The sequence below is a fragment of the Podarcis liolepis genome (genome assembly GCF_965112155.1).
Source record: "Podarcis liolepis genome assembly, chromosome: 5".
Taxonomy (NCBI): Eukaryota; Metazoa; Chordata; class Lepidosauria; order Squamata; family Lacertidae; genus Podarcis; species Podarcis liolepis.
This window is the reverse complement of record NC_139556.1, coordinates 83,817,582-83,831,636: the sequence shown is the minus strand read 5'-3', so window position 1 is coordinate 83,831,636 and position 14,055 is coordinate 83,817,582. Positions and strand designations below refer to the sequence as shown.

At 44.9% G+C, this 14,055-nt stretch overlaps 1 protein-coding gene across 2 annotated transcripts in view; it reads left to right on the top strand.

The window, feature by feature from the left end:
• PPM1L (protein phosphatase, Mg2+/Mn2+ dependent 1L) overlaps positions 1-14,055 on the top strand; it is a 180,619-nt gene that overhangs the window by 88,055 nt on the left and 78,509 nt on the right. The gene's annotated exons all lie outside the window — the stretch shown is intronic.

Below are 14,055 nucleotides of genomic sequence, written 5' to 3'. Positions count from 1 at the left end.
ATTTGCTGCCCTGAGCTAACATAAGAAGAACTTTCTTGGATCAGGCCGAGGGCCCAACATAGTCCAGCATCCTGTTTTCACAGGAGCCAACCGGATGCCTATGGAAAGCCCATAGACAGTATCAGAGTGCAACAGCACTCTCCCAACTTGTGATTCCCAGCAACTGGTATTGAGGCATATTGGTGGTGGTAGAACTTAGCTGTCATGGCAACTTAGGTGTCATGGCTGTCGTTGACAGCTTCATCCTCCATGAAGTTATCTATTCTCCTGAAGCCATCCAAGTTGCAGGGACGTCATGACATCATGTGATAGTGACTTCCCTTGTTGGGCTGTGCACTGGAAGTACTTTATTCTGCTGTTATGAATCTTCCAACATTCAGTTCCATTGGATTTCCCCCAGTTCTAGTATTATGAGAAAGGGAGAGGGGAACCTGACCCTGTACATCCATTAGATGCATTGATATGTTTGTGAACAAGTATAAGTGATTGTAATTTTAGTTCCCATTGTTAGATAGTACCAGGTTGCTACTTCCAAAAGCCTAGGTGCTCATAACCAACAAAAAACCAATTGCCCAAAAAATTGGGTCCCCCAATAAATGGGTTAATCTCTCTGCTATAAAGGAGTCAATAAGCTCTTAGGTTTCTGCTGTGCCCTAATGTGGATCAGGATGCTGAATAATACCAGAAATCCATGGATTTGCCTGCGGAAAACCACTTGGAAGTTAATGACGCTCTTAGCAGTATTAGCTACTGATCCATGATCTTCAGACTCGTTGCAGATGGAGAGGATGGATTAGTCACTCCCCTGAGTAATGAAAAGTCTAGGGGTAGGGCTGGAGGCTTTCGTTTCCTTTGAGTGAGAGAGCATGGGAGAGTTCACAGCGCTTTCATACTATTTGTTTTCTATTAAGAAAGATGCAAACAGAGCACCGTGGAGGCAAATAGGAAGCCTTCAGCTGCCAGCAAAACTGCTGATTCTACACCAGATTACCGCGTAGATTCCCGCAGCCCTTTAGGCTGCCTCCTGTCCAACTATACTTGCAAATGCAAACTCTGTGCTTGCCCAGATTCAAAATACCATCTGCTTTCTTTTCAACCCCTTTCTTGCCAGTCAGTAATTTCTGACTTATTAGCAGGCAACAGGGTCAGCTCCGTGGTTGAGGGATCCCTTTGCAGTGCTTCCCAGTGGGGCCATTTGTGGTAATGGTTGGCTGTTCCCTCCAGGGTGCATGGGGTGATTGCCTTGCTGCCTGCAATCATGGGTGTAGCCGGGGGGCAGGGAGGATCAGCTGCCCCCCTAAATCAATAGAAATACATAGCAAACTGAGGTTCTGTTCCCCTCCCAACAAAAATCCTGGCTACGCCCATGCCTGCAATGACCATGTTTTTCCACACAGCGCCCTGAAAAATGAACCCAACTTCCAGGACATTGTGTTGCCAGTACATTTTTCTTGTTTTTCTTTAAACATCGGGAAGCTATCTTATATCGAACTGGAACATTGATCTATCTAGCTCAGTATTGTATACACAGACTAGTCCAGTCTCTTGCCGTGCAAGAATCTCCACCAAAGCATCCATAGCAGATGGCCATCAAACTTCAGTTTAGAAATCTCCCAAGGAAGGAGAGTCCACCACCTCCAAGGGAGTCTGTTCCACCGTTGAACAGCTCTTGCTGTCATAAAATTCTTCCTGATGTTTCGTCGGAATCTCCTTTATTGTAACTTGAAGCCATTCGTTCGAGGCCTACCCTCCAGAGCAGGAGAAAACAAGCTTTGCACCGTCTTCCATGTGACTACACAGACTTTGTGGCTTCTGGTTAGGATTGTTCTCGGTTCCACCTGGCGATTTAACCTGGGGCCATTTGTGGAACTTTCATTCAAAAATGTTCCATTAATATGCATGCTTTGTTGTAAAGCAGCTGTATAGATAGATTTTTCAAAAAGACTGAACAACAGCCTATAGTTCTCTCTGAGATGGGACTTTGTACATATGCCATGATTCCACAGGAAGATAGAATTTAATTATGCCAGAAAAGACAAAAAAAGCGCAGAATCCAGCTTCCTAATAATCTCAACTTTCTTTCCTTTTCTTTTGAATGCATGTTTCTAGCCCTTATGACTGAGAAAATAGTTTTGAATGTGTGCTGCTGAAATCTCAAGGTTGGTTGAATGAGATTTCTAGTGGCTAGATATAAGACTTCAGTAGCCTGCATTATTGCCATCACTGGGGAAAAATATTTGGAATACCATATTTTTCGCCCTATAGGACGCACTTTTCCCCCTCCAAAAATGAAGGGGAAATGTGTGTGCATCCTGTGGTGCGAATGCAGGCTTTTGCTGAGGCCTGGAGAGCGAGAGAGGTCGGTGCGAGAGGGGTCAGCTTGCGGAGAGTTGCCTGCATGCTGAAGCCTGGGCGCATTGAGCTCAGCGCACCCAGGCTTCGCGCAGCTCTCCGCAAGGCGCGGGAGCCCGGCGCCGGGCTCCCACGGCTTGCAGAGAGTTGCCTGTTCTGAGGGCTGGGGTCAGGGGAAGCTCAGGCTTCCCCCGCCCCAGCCCCACGCCTGGGGGGGAAAAATAATTTCCCCCCCTTTATTTCCCCCCCAAAAAACTAGGTGCGCCTTATGGGACGGTGTGTCCTATAGGGCGAAAAATAGGGTAATTTGTAAAATCTATGCAGGTAATAGAATTCAGATTTTATTTGTACACAATATCATTTATCCAAGTGCAGTGTTTTATAATTTTTGTTGTTGTGCTGTTTCCCCTTTATTTAATGTGATTTATTTAACTCTGCCTCCCTCTTTGTTCTGTGCATATATGTGGGTGTTGTTGTTATTCCTGCTGCTGTTAGGCACTTGGTCCACTTTGAGCCACCACGTTTTTCCACAGTCTCATGGCTGCATATGATTTGACACTTTCCTATATTCCCTTCTTTCAGTAAAAACTCACCCTTAACATGTTGCATGGAAAATGCACAGCCAGTTCTCTCTGTTTAAATTTTTTTTTTTTTACTTAAAAGCAGCCACAGAGAGGAAGGTGTAAATTGGAGCAGAGCTTGAGGCAGTTAACCCTTTTACCATTTCCCCTAAATTGACCTTGTGAATTGGATATTTAAATTGGGGAAATGGTATAGAGGGAAAGGTTTAAGTGTGTCACTCTTCCTCTGTCTGCTGTCAAATCAGGCTATAGTGTGTAGACTGGCCCTTGTTCTTGGCCATCTTCTGTTAAATTTTATTGCTTGTGCCATAATCCGTAACAACTCCCAAATTCAAACAGTAATAGGCCTTTTTTCAATGAAGGCTCTTGCAAAGCAGCATTTTGAGTTTAGGACTCTGATAAAATAAAACAAAGGAAAGTGCCATAGGCATGTGTCAGGGAACTGACATCGGAGCTAGAGGCAGAGGGAAGGCTCTCAAATGATGCTGGAGAAGGGCCCAGCAGGGAGAGAGGCAGCTCAGCAGATGGGGAAGCAAATCAGCGCAACACCAGGGATATAGAGGGGCTGATGGGGGAATCGGCGAGAGGGCTCCAGGACTCTTCACCGGACACCAGCAGGGAGAGCACGGGTCCTCCGCTACCCACGCCCACCCTGCGCAGAAGACTTCCACGCAGAGAAAGTAGGAGGAGACTGGGTGTCAAACAACTTTTATGTTGGAAAAGGTTTAAGAAACGCCCACTGACGGATTCTGCTAGCGACTGAGGCAGCCACGAATTGAAGGGCTGTCCAGACAGAAAGGTTTAACAAGGCAACATAGCCAGGAGAGGCGGCAACTTACGCACGAGCAACCCCATACCCATTATAGCATGTAAACAGAAAACAACATTTTAAGAAAAGGAAACAAAGCCTGAATGCATAATTTTAACTCCATTTTAGTTCAGCGTTCATTGACAGATTTTACATCGCTGGAAGCAAAAAATGCCTCCCTTACAGTCAGCGAGCTAGTTGTATCATGTAAGGTTGATCATGTAAGGTTAGTTGATCATGTAAGGACAACTAAGCCAGCTTCCTTCAGTCTGATCCTACATAGCGCTTGTGTTTTAATCCTGTCTTTGTGGAATGTTTGAGCCTATGAAGATTGTTGATCTTCAACCAGTGGGTCGGGCTTCTGCTAGTCGCAGCTTAATTAAGGTAGGTTGTCATCTGTTCAGCTCCTGTGGCTGTGGAGGAGATGGGGATGGTCTGTGGGAGCCAGTCCAGAACTCAGGCAGCTGGTGTAGCGACAACTCCCCTCCCCAGTTCTGAGCAGGGATGACTGGAACCCTTTGGCTCTTCTGGGTCCCTGGCTGTTTGGAGAGCTTCTAGTGAAACCTGCTGCTGTTCCTCCAAGGGGATCATAGGTTTCAACTTCTGACTCTGACTGAACGCTGCCATTTTTGTTGTTGCAGTTAGTATGGTACCCTTACACAGGGATCAGTCTACTCAATCTACTGGCACAGAAGTTGATGCTAGAGAAGTAATGCTTTACGTGCTGGGAGTGCTACTCTTAGACTGGTTGAGGGTTGGATGACATGATCCTGTGAAGAAACAAACATGTTCACCTTGTATCCATGTGATTTAATGTGATTTTAATGTTATTTTGGGGGTGGGGAGAAGTTCCTGGTTACTCAGGTGAAAAAGAGGTCCCTATCATGGTCAGGTGGAATGACAGCATTTCAACACTATACAATGTATAAAATGCTATATACTAAAGCCTCAATTTCTCGGTTCATGTAAATTGAGGTTAGCTCCTCTGGGGTGTCCCAATGGAGATTAAATGTATGAACATAAGAATTCTTATTTAAGCTGAACAGAAAAACAGGGCGAAAACAACTGAGTGCCAATCAGCCTGGGGAAACTTTCTTTCAAAAGGAACACTTTTGATTTGTCATTGCCTTGCATGTTTGAGAGTTTTCAAGCTAGCATTTAAATAAAAAATGTTTTGCGCTAGAAGGATCATAGAAACCGCATTAATTCATCCACCCAAGGGATTGTGATTTCAGTCAGCTTTCAGAAGACAGAAGAAGCTGTATTCTTAACTACTTGGTACTTTCATGAATAAGACTCATAGGGGAGACTCTTGCTGCACTTTGCTCAAGCCTTTGGTAGGGCTCTAGGCAGGGTTTCTCCTTCCACAACTTGAGCGCCTGTGCTAGAATGCCGAGAAGAGCAGGGTTATGCATTCCCCTCAAAATTGAGGGTGCATGACAATACCAGGACACCGGTTGGCCGGAAGGACTTGGTAAGAGTTTATTTTATTCTCGATTCCAATAGACTGTGGGAAATGGAAGGGTACGTGCATTTTGTTTAAAGTATCATCAGCTGCCAAATATTTATTTTTAAGAGGAGGAAGTTGTGCCCAATGTTGTTTGTTTCCTCAAGTCAAGAAGGCTGAAGTTTCAAAGGCAGCTGTTGCTTCAGCAATGAAACAGCTCAGACTTGGAGCTTATATAGAGGAACTGGAGGTTCTGCCCCTTACTGGGTATTAGCCAGGCCCCATTCTGGGCAAGTGTTCCATGTGCTCCCCCATTCTCCAAAGTAGCCTCATGTAGCTTGCCATCCTCTCTTCTTTTGTGGGGTGGAGTCAAGAGCCAGACAGGAACTGAGGCATCAGCTGCAGTGACCTCTAGTTCTGGAACAGGAATGTCTGCATCTAATGTCACTTCAGGGTTACTGGCAGTGTAGAGATCTGCTGGGGTATCCTTCTCCCCCTGCTCCTACTCTGAGGAGATCTCAGGTTAAAGGTCTGGGTAGGGTTTAATCCTGACAACTGAAGGTACAAAAATTGTCAGTCTTGGACATGAGCTCACCCCACCTCCTTTCCTTTCTTCTTTGGCGCGCATTCCTTTTTAATGTTGCCTTTAATCATGTAGATGTTGCATTGAACCATGGGCAGGACTGGGAATGAAGTGAAGAATTTGCATGGTAAGTTAGGGGGAAGAGAGAGAGAGAGAGCCCAAGAGCCCCAACTCTTCAACCAAAGTTGAGAAATCAATGATGTTTTTGTCTTGCACCGGGAGTCAAGGTGCACACCAAGCCATCTATATGCCCTCTGTGCATCCATTTGCAGTATTCTGGGAAGAAGTATAATTCTGTGCCTAAGTTCGTAATGCTAGCCTGCAAGAAATCTGGGTTGAAACTTCAGCTCATCCATTGTGCATTCAGGGCAAGCTCCTTTGATTTTTTCCATTTGTAATTCAATAATGATAAAAGCTTCTGCCTTTTATCTATTGAGATGGTGATTGCACTCCATCATCTGCCAGGCCTCTCTTTCCTTCCCATTCTTCTCTTCTTATCTACTCCCGTTCTGTTCTATATCCCTGGAACAGCCTTCCTGTCTGAGCCTCTTATTTGTCAAGCTGTTTTCCTTTTTCTTCTTCACATCCCATTTGCTAAGAACAGCCTGCCATTTATTAAGCTGAGCCCCATCTTGGCAGCTTCTCCATTGTTACTTCATCCCTTACTCGCTGTGTATACCTTGGCTCCATATTTTCCAGCCCCTCAATTCCCATACTTCCATTAGGCCAGTGGTTCTCAGCCTGTGGGTCCCCAGATGTTGTTGGACTACAACTCCCATCACCCCTGAGCTCTGGCCTTGCTAGCTAGGGGTGATGGGAGTTGTAGTTCAACAACATCTGGGGACCCACAGGTTGAGAAAGGCTGCATTAGGCAACCTTACCTGTCTTGATATACTATGTAAGCCCTTTGAGTAGGAAGTGTAATGTTGATTGGTGTAAGAAAATGCAATAGTACATCCCAAGAGCCTTAACATGCTCTTAGCGTTCTTACCCTAATTCATCAGAGTGATCTAGATAGAGAAATGATGATGAATCCATGTTTAATAACATATAGGTTGACTATTTCAGAAACCAATAGCCCCATGCTGTAGCTCATGGCTTATGGGTAGAAGATCCCAGATTCAGACTCTTGCATCACCAGCAAAGAAGGGATTTTGCATAGCAGGGGCGCTTGAGACTTTGAAGGGATGTTGTCAATAAGAGTAGAGGATGCTGAGGGAGCCACATCACTGGTTTGAGTCCAGCATAAAACAGTTTCATATGTTCAACAGGTTATAACCCATCCCCTGGTTTATGTCTAACTGAAGTGGAATGGATGACTTGGTGTCAAATTAAAGTAGAATTGAAATTGACAGCTGTCGATAACCAAAGGGCAGGACCCTTGGGGCACATGCTTGATGGGCAGCCTGGTGCTCCAGCCCATTTGAGGACATCTACATCTGATTAGTTAGTAGTAAGAATGTGCTCCCCCCCTCCCCAACAGATGTAAAACTAATTTTGGGATCTGCATGCCCAGACTCAATATGGCTTGAAAATGTTCCATAGCAGTACAAGGTTCCTGTACTGGAAAGTGCACCACTTAAGCACTCAACCAGGCAGACTTTATGTTTCATGGCAACTCTGTTGTTTAGAACTGCTGGCTCAACCCTATTTAAATTTTTCTTCAGGGAAGAAAGTTAAAATATCTTTGGGAACTTTCCAAAACGTTAAGCTCCTTCGCCAACAAGTTGCCTTGTTACATGTTCCCGATAAAGGTACACACGTTCCGTTAATCTCGAGACTTGCTGTGAAATATGAAAGGTTGGGGCTGTGTCAGTTTAAAATATACAAACAGAGTGAGTGATACAAAAGGCTTGAAATCAAAGTGGCGCCGTTATCTCGTCCGACCAGGAGCTCTTTCAAGGAGGTTCTCCCGGAAAAGGCAGAATAACTTCCCGTTGTGTCTTTGAAGTTCTCTGTTGAGATATCATGGACATTAAATGCTCATTATGGCTAGCCTCAGAAGTAGTTGAATTGAAGCAAAAGCTCAGGGTGTTGGTTGGAATATTTTGGCAGTTTCACATTTTGTGCGGAGTGCTTTGGCACTGCCATGAAATAAATCCAGTCATGCCCATTTATTGCTGCCAGCTTGATAAAGATGAAATTGCGGGTGGAGGGGTTAGTACTCTGTATATTGTGCTGTTAAGATACACTAAGATATATGAGCTATGGAATGAGGTGGTTACAACTCACACTGTAAAGGTTCGCGGCGTGTGGCCATTATCGCACTCAGTGTCGTAGCAAGTTTGTGATAGACCTTGGAAGAGGTCAACACAGTCTGCAACATGCTACAAATTTTCATTTTTTGAGAAAGTGATGGGTTTTGTTGGGTCATACAGAGTGCTTCCACTCCCAAGATTGCTTTTTCCAAAGACAACAAACCATCTGTGCTGTTTCTGATTTCTCTGGATGAGTCTAGAAAAGGGAGAAGCTGGAGCATCGCAGCTGTGCTTTCCCCTCCATGCAAAGGCTTGTTTGCAGGCCCAGGTACAGGATGCCTGTAGCTGGCAGGGCCCAATAAGACAAATAAAGACACAGGACGAGGGTCTTGGGTTTTAATAGGCCACAAGTTTATTGATTGCAGGTGTAAGTAGGCTTTGGTGTGGGCCAGCCCAGCTGAGTCAACCAACTTATTTTGGCTGAGTCAACCCTGGAGTAAGAGCCAGCCTTCGATGTAAATAAATTCTGGGCCAGGGCCACCATTTGGAAGGGTGCTGTTCCCCATTTGGGCATCTGGACAAAAGCCAACCCCTCTCTGGTTATGCTACATTGATTTTTAAAAAGCCCCCAACCACTGTTCAAAACAGCATTCAACCTGAGCCTTCCCCCTTTCCTAGAACCATCACATTTCCTATTGTCCCCTGTTTGTCCCCTCCAAGGGCAAGAGAGTGAACAGCTCTACATAGTCCCTGCTCAAAATGTGCTCCCTATGCCCACACCCACGGTGCCCCTTAAGGGGTGTGTGTTAAAGAACAGCCCTCAACAGTAACGTGCCACTCCCTCAAGATGGCTGCCAGTTCCCCAAAATTGGTCCCCTCCTCCAGCCACTTCTAGCAATTAGGTTTGCCCTTGTAGTGATTCGCCTGGGGCACTGAAAAGTGCCTTTTGTTTGTTGCTCCCTTGACATTGCGGTTGAAAAGGAGGGAGGGGGAGGGAGCCAAACCCAACCTCCCCCAACTCACCACAACATGTAGTTCCTCTGCCTCCTTGCTCTTTGGCTTGGATGCCACCACACCACCAGGAGCCTCACACTCCCCTGAGCTGCTTTTCCGCCCAAGCACTTTGGGCTCTTTCGTTCACGGCCAACAATCCTCCTCCTGCCCATGCGCCGCCACAGGGTACTTTGGCCTCTTCTCAGGCCTGCTTCTCTGCCTTCATGCATCTTCTTCTGAGGAAATGGGCAGGCAGTTAGAAGTTCATGTGACTGGAAAAGGAGGGTGATGTCCTCTAATGGTCACACAGGGCAAAAGAGGGGACCCAGGCTTGTCCACAGCTGCCCTGGGCCATGACCGCCACTCAACCGCCATTTGACAATTCTTGTAAACTTGATTATTATTGACTATGTCACTCCACTTATCATCAGTACAGGGCTTAGCAAGAAAATGGCTTTCAAAATTCAGCACCAGTTAAACTGCGATCCTTTACCTCTGGTGATTTCATACGCAAATCGGTTTTTTCCCCTAAAAATGAACAGTATTTGTTTTTTTAAAAGAATAACAATAACAAAACCCCACGACAGAAAATCAAATGTAAGTTGCTTTTCCATCTCCTAGACCATAAAATCTTAAATACATCTTGCATCTCTTTAGAGAAGAAGAAAATGGTAATGTGTGTTCATCAAAGATTCTTTCCATCTGAACATCTGTTTCAAACTGATTATACTGAACCCAAAAATAGTCAAGAGACTAACCTCCCATAAAAACACATGTACACCTCCATGGGGTTCAATCTCCCTTCCATAAACTGAATAATCTAGGTTAAAATGAACAGTCTTTGTGTAGTCCAGGTTTTACATTGCAGTTTCCTTGCCAGTAGGGGAATATAGAGGTAAAATTGTAGGTGGCAAGTGAGCTTCCAATAGTGTTTCAAGAGGAAAGGAGTTGGCAGAGAATAGGAATGGCAAAGGGTGTGTGTGCCAAGTCCCAAAAAAGGAAAGTAGTCAAGTGGATAAAAATGAAGAACTGCAGAAAGAGGCTGTGAGTACTCTGATTCAGACCAGGAGTGGGAGGCACCTGAAGAGAGGACTCTGAAGGGGAGGATGAGATAACAGATGGGGGAAAACAACCTCTGCCTCCAGATGCACCCACATCTGCTGATGAGGCAGGAGTCCCAGAGGCTGCCTCTCCCCTGCCCATGGAGGAGTGGGTGCTATCAATGACCAGGAAGGCTTGGGGAAGGGAAGTGTGTCCAGCGATGTCCCTCAGAGGCAGCACATCAAGAGAAAGGGGAAGAGTCGTTCCCCTAGGACAGGGTTTCCCAGACTTGGGTCTCCAACTGTTTTTGGACAACAACTCCCATCATCCATCAGCTAGCAGGTCCAGTGGTCAGGGGTGATGGGAACTGTAATCCAAAAACAGCTGGAGACCCAAGTTTGGAAAAGTTTACCCTAGGAGGGGCTCCTGCATTCAGGCCAGAAACTCCCACAGGGACAGGGATTCTCATGAGTAGCTGGCGATTCTCTGTTTAAGTTTGGTGAGTAGGCAGAAAAACTCATTGGAGCAACTTCTCAGCTCCAAATTAATTTTAGGCATCAAGACAGCAAAGTGCACAAGCTCAACACATTTGGGGCATAGTCTATATTCCAGCCTTTCTCAACCTGTGGGTCCCCAGATGTTGTTGAACTACAACTCCCATCACCCCTAGCTAGCAAGGCCAGAGCTCAGGGATGATGGGAGTTGTAGTCCAACAACATCTGGGGACCCACAGGTTGAGAACCACTGCTTGTATTCCCACATCATGCACAGCTGTTGCACAGGTGGGGAGGGATGATGGATAATGGAGAGAGTTCACGGACAGAGACTCCTACCCACCCTGCTTCCAAAGGAGTGCACCATTTCCCTCCTCCACCAAACATAGTGATCAGGCACACCTCCAGATCTAAAAAGGAATGGAAGTTGGTGAGGGTGGTTTGTATTTCTCAGCCAGAGCAGCATTTGTAGGGGGACAGCAGCACACACTAGAAAGACAGAGCATCAATGCCTGGTGGTGTTTGCTCCCACAAGAGTTGCCAATGGCCACCAACCAAAGAGGATTAAATGAATTCATGGAGGATATGGCTATCATCACAGGTGGGGAGAGCACATATGTCCTGCTTTCAGGTTTCCCATAAACACCTGGTTGGCCACTGATTGGCGAGATCCAGCAGGGCTCTTCCAATGCCCTTGGAACACCCATTCAGTGGAAGCATCACTCAAGGCCATAGAACTATATCCTCCTCCCATGTGCTAAAAATTGTACTGGACATTACTAACAGATTATGACACACACACACACACACACACACACACACACACACACACACACACATATACACACACACACACAGAGAGAGAGAAGTAATTGTTGCTGTTGTGTCATGAGGCCTTGAAGGGTGATAGGATCGGCATACTGATTTTATCCCTAAGATGAATGCCTGAATGTTGTTGCTGCGGAAAAGCATTCAAAACCCCTGTAAGATTTTCATTAGTATTAAAGTTTTCGGAATGTTCTTCTGAAGTTTCTGTTGCCCTATTGCATTTGCAGTAAAACAAACAGACAAGATACAGTCGGTCACAAAGTTGTGGGGGAAATTGGAAATTTGACGGCACTTCAGAGGTATCTACACAAATATAATCAGATTGCTGGGGCAATCCCCCCTTCCTTTCCCCATGTATAGATTTCACCAGCTTGGTGACTCTCTTTTGAAGATTTGCTAATGGGAATCCCATGCATTTGCATTTTGGTTAGTGCTTTAATTACTGTAAAAAGGTAAAGGTTTCGTGTTCTGTAGGAAGAGACACACAAAGCAACCTATATTGGGTTCTATTCATTTCTTGTTCTTTGGCAATGATTGCGGGGTGAAAGAAATGGGATTATAAGAGCCAGTTCCTGTTCAAAGAGAAGCCGTTGCTCGCACCTCCACCGCACCGCTGACGTTTTGTTCCACCTTGCCTATACTATCTGTTATGTATTATCCATGCTGAGGGGTGGCAGTTCTTTGGCTGTGAATGTGACTGACAGGCAGGGCTGATGGCTGTGAATGCTTTGCTTGAACGTTGTCGTTCATGATCAATTTGCCTGTGCCCTTGGAGAAAGAGACTGAAGCAGCACTTTTTCTGAATGAGCCTTCCCCTTCCCGATAGCACAGGTCAATGTACTGGCCTTAAAAAAACCAACCCAAAAGTAATCTGAAGTGAAGAATGAGCATCGGAGAAGGAGCCATAATCACGTTTAAGCAGAGTGTACTGAATCAGAAAAGTCATTACCAGCACAATATTTAATTTACATGTACATATAAAGGGAAATGTCATCTGGCCCTCCTGCTAAATTCCTTTCAAAGAGCCGTTGTTTTAACTCCTCCTCACCTTCAACTGTTCTCAGCAAGTATTCGTCACAGCTACCAGATTCTGCGAGTCTCCAATTGGATTTAAGTTAGCCAACCATCCAAAATTCTGCTGGCCTGGCTGGTTCCCCATCGCCAGCACACCTCCCCCTCGGCTCAGATTTTCTTTTAATCCTGCAATGTTTTATCCGGAGGATTTCTTTTTAATTGCAGGCTTGCAGAAGTTGATGCAGGAAAGGGACGGATTATGACGAGCTTCTCAAGTACTTTGTTTTTCAATTCTGTGGGTCTGGTGGCGGTTGTGTTGTTTGGATTAGCCAGGAATCCTTGCCTGACGTCCCATTGCTGAGAGGCTGGGTGTTGGGAACAAGAAGAGTACAGAAGCAGAGATCACCTTTGGGGGTTTATTTATTTGCTTTTGTTTCAGAGCTGTACAACGCTAGAGGGAGAGGCATTGCCTTAAATTAAGAACCACCTGGCAGTTTAGAAAAGCAAAAGCCATGAGTGGGCCAGCTCAGATGATCATAGAGCCAGGATACAATTGCTGGTGTCTGTGTAAAAAAAAGTGGAGGTATGTATACCCAGGGAGGTTCGGCTGACACCTTCATTATATACCTTTAAGTCCAGGCAAAAACGTTCCTCTTTAAGCAGACCTGATCCAATGCCCTTTTAAATGTGTTAAGGAGAGGGATTATTGGGTGGTTGTTGTTGTTGTTGTTTTTATTATGTATTTTGTGTTCTTATATTGTGATTTTATTTTGTAAACTGCCCTGAGGCCTGCGGGTATAAGGTAGTATACAAATTTAATTCATCATCATCTGAGCTTCTTCTCTTTTTTATTGTAATGCACAATGCAATCTCAAAATTTATTTATTGATAGGTTTTTTAATGCTAACGCACAATCCACCAAGTGATAAGCGTCCGTTGCAAACCACAGGGTCTGTCCTGCGAAACCCCCCATTGCACGTCATCATAGCCCCCTCTAGTCAATCTGGGTACACTCCTCAACTCGCTTTGAACACTTAGCTTCAATCAGTGTTTCCCATATAAGGTTAGGATTGTATTAGGGGTTATGGGTAGAGAGGGCAGGCCTGGTATTATGGCACAACTGTAGTCTCTCAACCATAGATTTCCATACATTTCAAGTTAGGACTGTACTATGAAAAGTAGAACATATCTGTTTGTCCCCCAAACAAATAACAAATTTCAAAGTTACCAGTTGTTGTTTTTTAATTTAGCACCAGGTTGTGTCAATAACAGCTCTAGGAAATGATGTTGACTGGGGAAATGGGATAGGAGGAATGCATTAAACATTATCTCTACTAGCACTGCAAAAAATGAAAATCTGTCCATAAAATAAGTCTTAAAATAAGACGCCAGGCTATTGGATCATGAAATACCCACATCTTTTTTTTTAATAGCTCAGAATACCCTCTAAATATCTTGCGGACTTTGGTGGAAAATTGACACACTTCCAAAGAACAAATTAATAAAGCACTCACAGAGAAAGCTATTGCATAGTGGGTTTGATAGTTAAACTTCCTTGCTTGCTTGCCTCTTGTGCTAAATATTCTTCCCCCTGCACCAAAGTACCAAAATCAAAAGTCACCTATCTCTATTGCTTCCTCTTTTTAAGCTGTCACATATCCCCACCCCCACCCCACTCATTTTAAATGCAAAGGTGTCAGTGTCCAAAATGTGCCT